The following is a 7,951-nucleotide window of genomic DNA, read 5'->3' as shown; positions in this document are numbered from 1 at the left end:
TCAAAATGGATTGCTAATCTATATGTAAAACTATAAAATGTTTAGAAGAAAGCATAGGAGAAAATCTTTGCAAATTTGAGATTAGGCAAAGAGTTCTCCAAAAAGACACCAAAAAAAATCCATAAAAGAAAAAAGCTGATAAATTGGACATCATTAAAATTTGAAATGTTTGCACTTCAAAAGACATCACTGGACTTCCCTGGTGGCGCAGTGGTGGAGAGTCCGCCTGCCAGTGCAGGGGACACGGGTTCGAGCCCTGCCCTGGGAGGATTCCGCGTGCCACGGAGCAACTGGGCCCATGCGCCACAGCTATTGAGCCTGTGCTCTGGAGCCTGTGGGCCACAACTGCTGGGCCCATGTGCTGCAACTGTTGGGGCCCACGCGCCTAGGGCCCGTGCTCCACAACGGGGGAGGCCACTGCAGTGAGGAGCCTGCGCACCATGGTGAGGAGTGGCCCCTGCTCGCAGCAACTAGAGAGGGCCCGTGTGCAGCAACGAAGACCCAAAGCAGCCAATAAATAAATTTAATTAATTAATTAATTAATTAAAAAAAAAAGACATCACTAAGAAAATGAAAAGACAGTGCTTGCTTCAGCTGCACATACATTTACTAAAACTGGGACACTACAGAAAAGATTAGCATGTCCCTTGCACAAAGATGGCATGCAAATTTATGAAGCATTCTATATTTTAAAAAAATTAAAAAGTAATACCCATTAGAATGAAAAAATATACTAATTACAGAAATATTTAGCATGAAGAGTAAAAAATTTACTACCTAAAATTTCTATTTGGGACTTCCTAGGTGGTGCAGTGGTTAAGAATCCGCCTCCAGTGCAGGGGACACGGGTTCGATCCCCAGTCCGGGAAGATCCCACATGCCGCGGAGCAACTAAGCCTGTGTGCCACAAGTACTGAGCCTGCGCTCTAGAGCCCGTGAGCCACAACTATTGAGCCCATGTGCCATAACTACTGAAGCCCATGCGCCTAGAGCCCGTACTCTGCAACAAGAGAAGCCACTGCAATGAGAAGCCTGTGCACCGTAACAAAGAGCAGACCTCGCTCACCACAGCTAGAGAAAAGCCTGCACAGAGCAACGAAGACCCAATGCAGCTAAAAATATAAATAAATAAAATAAATAAATAAATAAAATTTTTAAAAAATGGAAGCAGTGGCTCTAGACCACTTGCTTGAGACTTAAAAAGATAAATAAACACAGATAATACCAAGTGTTGCCAAGGATGTGGAGAAACTGGACCCATACATTGTGGGTGGGAATTTAAAATGATACAGTTATTTGGAAAGGAGTTTGATAGGTTTCTTGAAAATTTATTCATAAGCTAACCATACAATCCAGCAATTTCGCTCCTAGGAATCTACTCAAGAGAATAAAACCATGTCCACACAAAGACTAGTATGTGAAGCAATTATACTCCATTAAAGAGCTTAAAAAAAAAAAAGACTTGTATGTGAATATTTATAGCAGCATTATTCATAATAACCAAAATCTAGAAACTCTCTGTATGTCCATGACTGGTGAATGGACAAAAAAACGTGGTATATCCAAACGATGGGTCACTATCCACAATAAAAAGGAAAAAATATGAATACCTACTACAACATGGAAGAACCTCAAAAACATTATACTGAGCGAAAGGAGCCAGATAGAAAGGCCTATGTATTGTATGATTCCATTTATGTGAAATGTCCAGAAAAGGTAAATCCACAAGGAAGGAAAGGCCAGTGGTTGCCTGGGGCCGGAGGGTCGGGAGTGGGGAGTGACTACAAGTGGGCTTGAGGGAAATTTTGGAAGTGATGAAAAACTCTGAAACTGGATTGTGATGATGGTGGTATGAGTCTATCAATTTATTAAAAATCATTGGATTGTATACTTACAATGGGTGAATTTTATGATATGTAACTTATACCATGATGAAGCTATAAAACATGTGCCCGGACCCAGGAGAGACGGCCAGGCTTTATCTTGCCCCAGCAGCCACAGCAACACCAAGCACAGTGTGCACCTGGAAGATAAGCCTCATGAGAAACCAGGGCTGAGGGGCTGCTGCTGCCACCACTGTTCTCTTGACCAAAGACTGTTGACTTCCTCAAGGACCTGCTATTAGAATCGTGAGAAGCTTTTCTGGGGTTCCTCGCAGCAAAATATTTCATTTTCTTGGCTTGTAATCGGACTTTTCCAGGCTTCCACAAATAGACCATGGTTTCTGTGTTCTCTCTCTGTTTCCTCCCAAATCATTGCCAATAGCTAGTGAGGTGCCGTCGCAGCAATTTCTTCACTAAGAAGGCATCACAGGTGCTGTTGGGCCTTAATACCATCAAAAAAAACCTTTTGTTTACCTTTGGGAAGAAATTCCTATTTCCCTCAAAAGGTCTTCCAAAATTTTACCACTACCCCCAAACTTATTTCCTTTATCTTTCCAGCAGATGTCCCATCCTACATGATCTGGGACAGTGGAATTCTCGTTACCTTTCTTCTCTCCTTCCTGCTCAGTCTTTGACATCTTCACCTCCATTACTACTTCCTTCTCTGGATCTCTGGAGCCCCAGAGATCATCTTTTTTTTAAATGTCCTTTCTCCTTTTTTTTTTAATATGAAAAAAATTTTTCTTTCTTTTATAAAAAGATAGCAAGAATACTTCGAAGTTCAGCCTCTGAACTTGGTAAAATTGAAAGCTGGCCAACCTCTACCCCCCTTCCACACATGCACATACATGGCGCTACCTGTTTTTTTGAGGAGGGGGAGGAGGATCTCATTAGTCCGTCAAAAATTTGACTAGCGTCCATGTTATATACTTAAATTCTCTTGCACTTTAAAAATGTACATAACACGGAACTTCCCTGGTGGTCCAGTGGTTAAGACTCTGTGTTCCCGATGCAAGGGGCACGGTTCTACCCTTGGCCAGGAAACTAAGACGCCTCATGGCACGGCCAAAAACATTAAAAATAAATAAAAATTTCAAATGTATTTTATATTGATAATAAATTAATCATTTATAATAAAGTCACCATAGTCTCCATATTGTCTCTGAAAGATGGCAACCTTTGCAGAAGGGTGGATTCTGCTAAAGGAACAATAGGAAAAATAGTAATAATAGCTAAAAGTTGGTTGCTGTGCCATTGCTTCAAGGAGATGGCCAGAGGCAATCCTGGAGGAATGAAGTGAAGAAGAAATGGGGAAAAAAAAGAAGGAAAAGAAGAAATGGGAGCCAGTAGGTACCCAGAACCCTGCCAAGGTGTCCTGGGGACAGCAGTAAACTTCCTCACCCAGAGCTGAGGGGACGTCTAAGAAAGTGCAATTTATGTGTTTGGTTTATGTTTTCTGCTGTGGGGCCCAATGTTATCATCCTTCTCCTCTGGCCCTAGAAACACACAGAAACAAAAGAAGGAACAAGAATTCTGGATACAGTGGAATTAGAGCTGGAGGCGATTACAAAGACATATGATCTAGGCGGTAGCTGCCAAGAAGTAAATAACACGCAATGTAACAATAAAAACAAAAAAAAAGAGTGATATGATGATGACAGAGAGAATACAAGGTAGGAAAACTTGGACTCTTGCCTAAGGGCACCTTGTTTAACTACATGGGATTGAATTGCACCTGCTTCCGTCAAAATTTTGTTCTCTGGCAGCCTCGTTCCTTGCTTTCTAGCCTTGCTTAGCCCTGTTTCCAAAATGTATGTGTCTGTGGTCACAATATGTTAAGGGAAATAACTTTCTACCTGTATTGGTTTATCTCGATTCTGCCCTTTATCTTGCATCCCTGTGCCCTTTCTCAACCAGAAATTTCTGGAGAGGAGAGCCCAGGCCTGTTTCATTATCCTTCCACATTGCCTGGCAAACTAGCCTGTGCAAAAAGGTATTTAATAAATATGTTTTGAAAAACAACTTCTAATCTCTTCAGAACCATTGGAGAACTGCGAGGCAGAATGCAGTGGCTGATTAAGGCCTAAAATGGATGCTATTTCTAATGTAAAGATTTCAAACAAAGGTGCAATGATTAGTAAGGGAATTAATCAAAAGGATGAATCTTCAGCAAGATCCCAATAGGGTTTCCCCTTGGATTCCAATCAGACATTGACTTTGGTTATTCATTTTCCCAGAAGGTGGCAGCAGGAATCTCTTCTTAGCCCAGGCATTGCCAAGCAGCGCCTTTAGGAGGTCACTCTGTGAAAGGTGATGACAATTTTGGGTTAGAGCTTCAGCCTCGGAGACACTGGTTTCTTCTCTCTTACAGGTGTGTGAAGGGCGTAGGGCCTTAGGTAGCAGGGAGAGCAGCCAGACTTCTCCCTAGCTGTCTCCCAAGTAGAAAGCCAGTGATTCAACAGCAGGCTGAGAAGACTCCCAGGGCCAGGTCTGGGGTACCCTTTGTTTCACCTCTTTTCCCATGCAAAGAACCAAAAGAGAGAAAAAGAAAAAAGAAAAAAACATTGAATGACAACAATTAATGGTGTCAAGCAAGTATCATCAAAGACAATTTAAGAATTGCTCATCTGTGTGGGAAATAAAAGAATAAGACAAAAGAGTACTTAGTGGTTTCCTTTTCACCCATTAACTATTCTCCATTTGGAAAGAATGGCTGACAGTTTTTACTATCTGGTCATTCAGCCTGATTAATGCTTACGAATGAACAGTTCAGAGATTTGTCGAGGGAACAGTTTGCCTCAAAGAATAGAGTTTTGTTTTAAGAGCTTTTATTGAGATACAGTCAACATACAATAAACTGCATGTATTTAGAGTGTACAATTTGGTACCCCAATCTCCCAATTCATTCCCCCCCAACCCTCCCTGCTTTCCCCACTTGGTGTCCATATGTTTGTTCTCTGCATCTGGGTCTCTGTTTCTGCCTTGCAAACTGGTTGATTTGTACCATTTTTCTATAGTCCGCATATATGTGTTAATATACGATATTTGTTTTTCTCTTTCTGACTCACTTCACTCTGTATGACAGTCTCTAGGTCCATTTATGTCTCTACAACAAAGCATATAGTTTTAACTGATCATGACCATAACCTCGTTTTTAATCATAACTTTGTTTATAATCTCAGAATCCCAATATGCCTAACATGACTGTGGAATTGTTTGAAAATTAATCTTTTCTTCTTTAAATTAATTATTTATTTATTGGCTGCATTGCGTCTTCATTGCTGCACGTGGGCTTTCTTTAGTGGCGGCGAGTGGGGGCTACTCCCCCTTGCGGTGCACGGGCTCCTCATTGCGGTGGCTTCTCTTGTTGCAGAGCATGGGCTCTAGGCACGCGGGCTTCAGTAGTTGCAGCACGTGGGCTCAATAGTTGTGGCTCATGGGCTCTAGAGCACAGTCTCAGTAGTTATGGCTCATAGGCTTAGTTGTTCCACTGCATGTGGGATCTTCCCGGACCAGGCACTGAATCCATGTCCCCTGCATTGGCAGGTGGATTCTTAACCACTGTGCCACCAGGGACGTCCCAGAAATTAATTTTAAAAAAAAAATACACACACACACACTTTTTTTTTAGAGCAGTTTTAGGTTGACAGCAAAATTGAGCAGAAAATTCCCATGTATCTCCTGTCCCCCACCACAGCCTTCCCCACTATCAGCATCTCCCAGCAGGGTGGTACATTTGTTACAATTGATGAAGCTACATTGACAGAATATAATCACCCAAAGTCCATAGTTTACGTCAGGGTTCACTCTTTTTAAATTTTTATTAGAGTATAGTTGATTTACAATGTTGTGTAAGTTTCAAGTGTACAGCAAAGTGAATCAGTTATACATATATACGTATCCCCTCTTTTTTACATTCTTTTCCCATATAGGTTATTACAGAATATTGAGTAGAGTTCCTTGTGCTATACAGTAGGTCCTTACTAGTCTATTTTATATATAGTAGTGTGTATATGTTAATCCCAATCTTCTAATTAGGGTTCAGTCTTGATGTTATACATTACATGGGTTTGGACAAATGTTTAATGACTTGTATCCACCATTACAGTATCATACAGAGTATCTTCACTGCCCTAATAATCCTCTGTGCTCTGCCTATTCATCCCTCCCTCTGTCCTAACCCTTGGCAACCAATGAACTTTTAACTGTCTCCACAGTTTTCCTTTTCCAGAATGTCATATACTTGGAATCAAACAGTATGGAGCCTTTTCAGGTTGGAGTCTTTCACTTAGTAATATGTGTTTAAGGTTCCCTCATGTCTTTTTATGGCTTGATAGCCCTTTTCCTTTTACCTCTGAATAATGTTCCATTGTCTGGATGTACCACGGTTTATTTATTTATTCATTCATCCACTGAAGGACATTTTGGTTGCTTCCAAGTTTTGGCAATTATGCATAAAGCTGCTGTAAACATCCGTGTGCAGGTTTTTGTGTGGATATGAGTTTTCAGCTCCTTTGGGTGAATACCAAGGAGTGCAATTGCTAGATTGTATGGTAAAAGCATGCTTAGTTTTCTAAGAAACTGCCAAACTGTCTTCCAAAGTGGCTGCACCATTTTGCATTCCCACTAGCAATGAATGAGAGTTCCTGTTGCTCCACATCCTCCCCAGCATTTGATGTTGTCAGTGTTCTGGATTTTGGCCATTCTAATAGGTCTGTAGTGGTATCTTATTGTTTTAATTTGCATTTCCCTGATGACATATGATGTGGATCATCTTTTCCTATGCTTATTTGCCATTTGTGGATCATATTTCATATGCGTCTTTGTATATTTTCTTGGGTGAGATGTCTGTTCAGGTCTTTGGCCCATTTTTTAAAAATGTTTATTTTTATTTATTTGGTTGCACTGGGTGTTAGTTGCTGCAGGCAGGCTCCCCAGTTGCGGCTCATGGGCTCCTTAGTTTCAGCAAGTGGGCTCCTTAGTTGCAGCTCCAAGGCTCCCTAGTTGTGGCATGTGAACTCTTAGTTGCGGCCTGTGAACTCTTAGTTGCAGCATGCATGTGGGATCTAGTTCCCTGACCAGGGATCGAATCTGGGCCTCCTGCATTGGGAGTGTGGAGTCTTAACCACTGGACCACCAGGGAAGTCCTTGGCCCATTTTTTGAGCAGGTTGTTCATTTTCTTTTTTTTTTTTTAAGTTTAATTATTTTTTTAATTGAGATACAGTTGACATATACCTCTGTATTAGCTTTAGGTGTGCAACATAATGATTTGATATATGTACACACTGTGAAATGATTACCACATTGTCATCTTTTTTTTTTTTTTTTGGCTGCTGCACTCTCACCTCTTTGCCTCAAATCAGAGGGGTAGAGATGGCTTCTCCTCTTCCATGGGACCCTTCCCCTGGGCTCTGACCCCTCTTGCTTCTTACCTCCTCAGTGATCTTTCTCTCAGCTATCCTCTCTTGTGTTCCTACTAGCCCTTTACCTTCTGCAAATTAAATAGCTCCCATGGAACCTGAAGCTATATATATATATATATATATATATATATATATATATATATATATATATATATTAAGGTTAATTGATTTTGTTTTATTTATTTATTTATTTATTTATTTATTGGCCACACCACACAGCTTGCGGGGATCTTAGTTTTTCGACCAGGGACTGAACCCGGGCCCTTGGCAGTGAAAGTGCAGAGTCCTAACCACTGGACCACCAGGGAATTCCCTTCTTACATTAAAAAAAAAATTTATTGGAGTATAGTTGACTTACAATGTTGTGTTAGTTTCTGCTGTACAGCACCTTCTTACATTTATTATTTATATTTTTTTACATTTAGTATGTATGCCTTTCTCATTTCTTGCCTCTAATTGTCACCAGCCTATATACACTAACCTGGGCATTTTAGAACAACTATGCACAGTAAATACATAATATCTACAAATCCTAAGAATTTTATAACAACAAATGAAAAAGGGATTTTCTCCCTTTCCCTTTTAATTTGGTCCTCAAGTTGCATTGTTGAAGCAATGTGCTCAAATTGCTTTTATTTTCCTTA

At 40.6% G+C, this 7,951-nt stretch overlaps 1 non-coding gene across 1 annotated transcript; it reads left to right on the top strand.

Moving 5' to 3' along the window:
• Positions 1 to 583: 583 nt before the first annotated feature.
• Positions 584 to 692, top strand: LOC130842741 (U6 spliceosomal RNA). Its single transcript, XR_009050539.1, has one exon. It is a non-coding gene; the product is annotated as a U6 spliceosomal RNA (small nuclear RNA).
• Positions 693 to 7,951: the final 7,259 nt, after the last annotated feature.

Source organism: Hippopotamus amphibius, chromosome X (assembly GCF_030028045.1).
Source record: "Hippopotamus amphibius kiboko isolate mHipAmp2 chromosome X, mHipAmp2.hap2, whole genome shotgun sequence".
In the NCBI taxonomy this organism is placed as follows: domain Eukaryota; kingdom Metazoa; phylum Chordata; class Mammalia; order Artiodactyla; family Hippopotamidae; genus Hippopotamus; species Hippopotamus amphibius.
The sequence above is the reverse complement of the archived record's forward strand: the minus strand, read 5'-3'. Positions and strand labels throughout refer to the sequence as shown.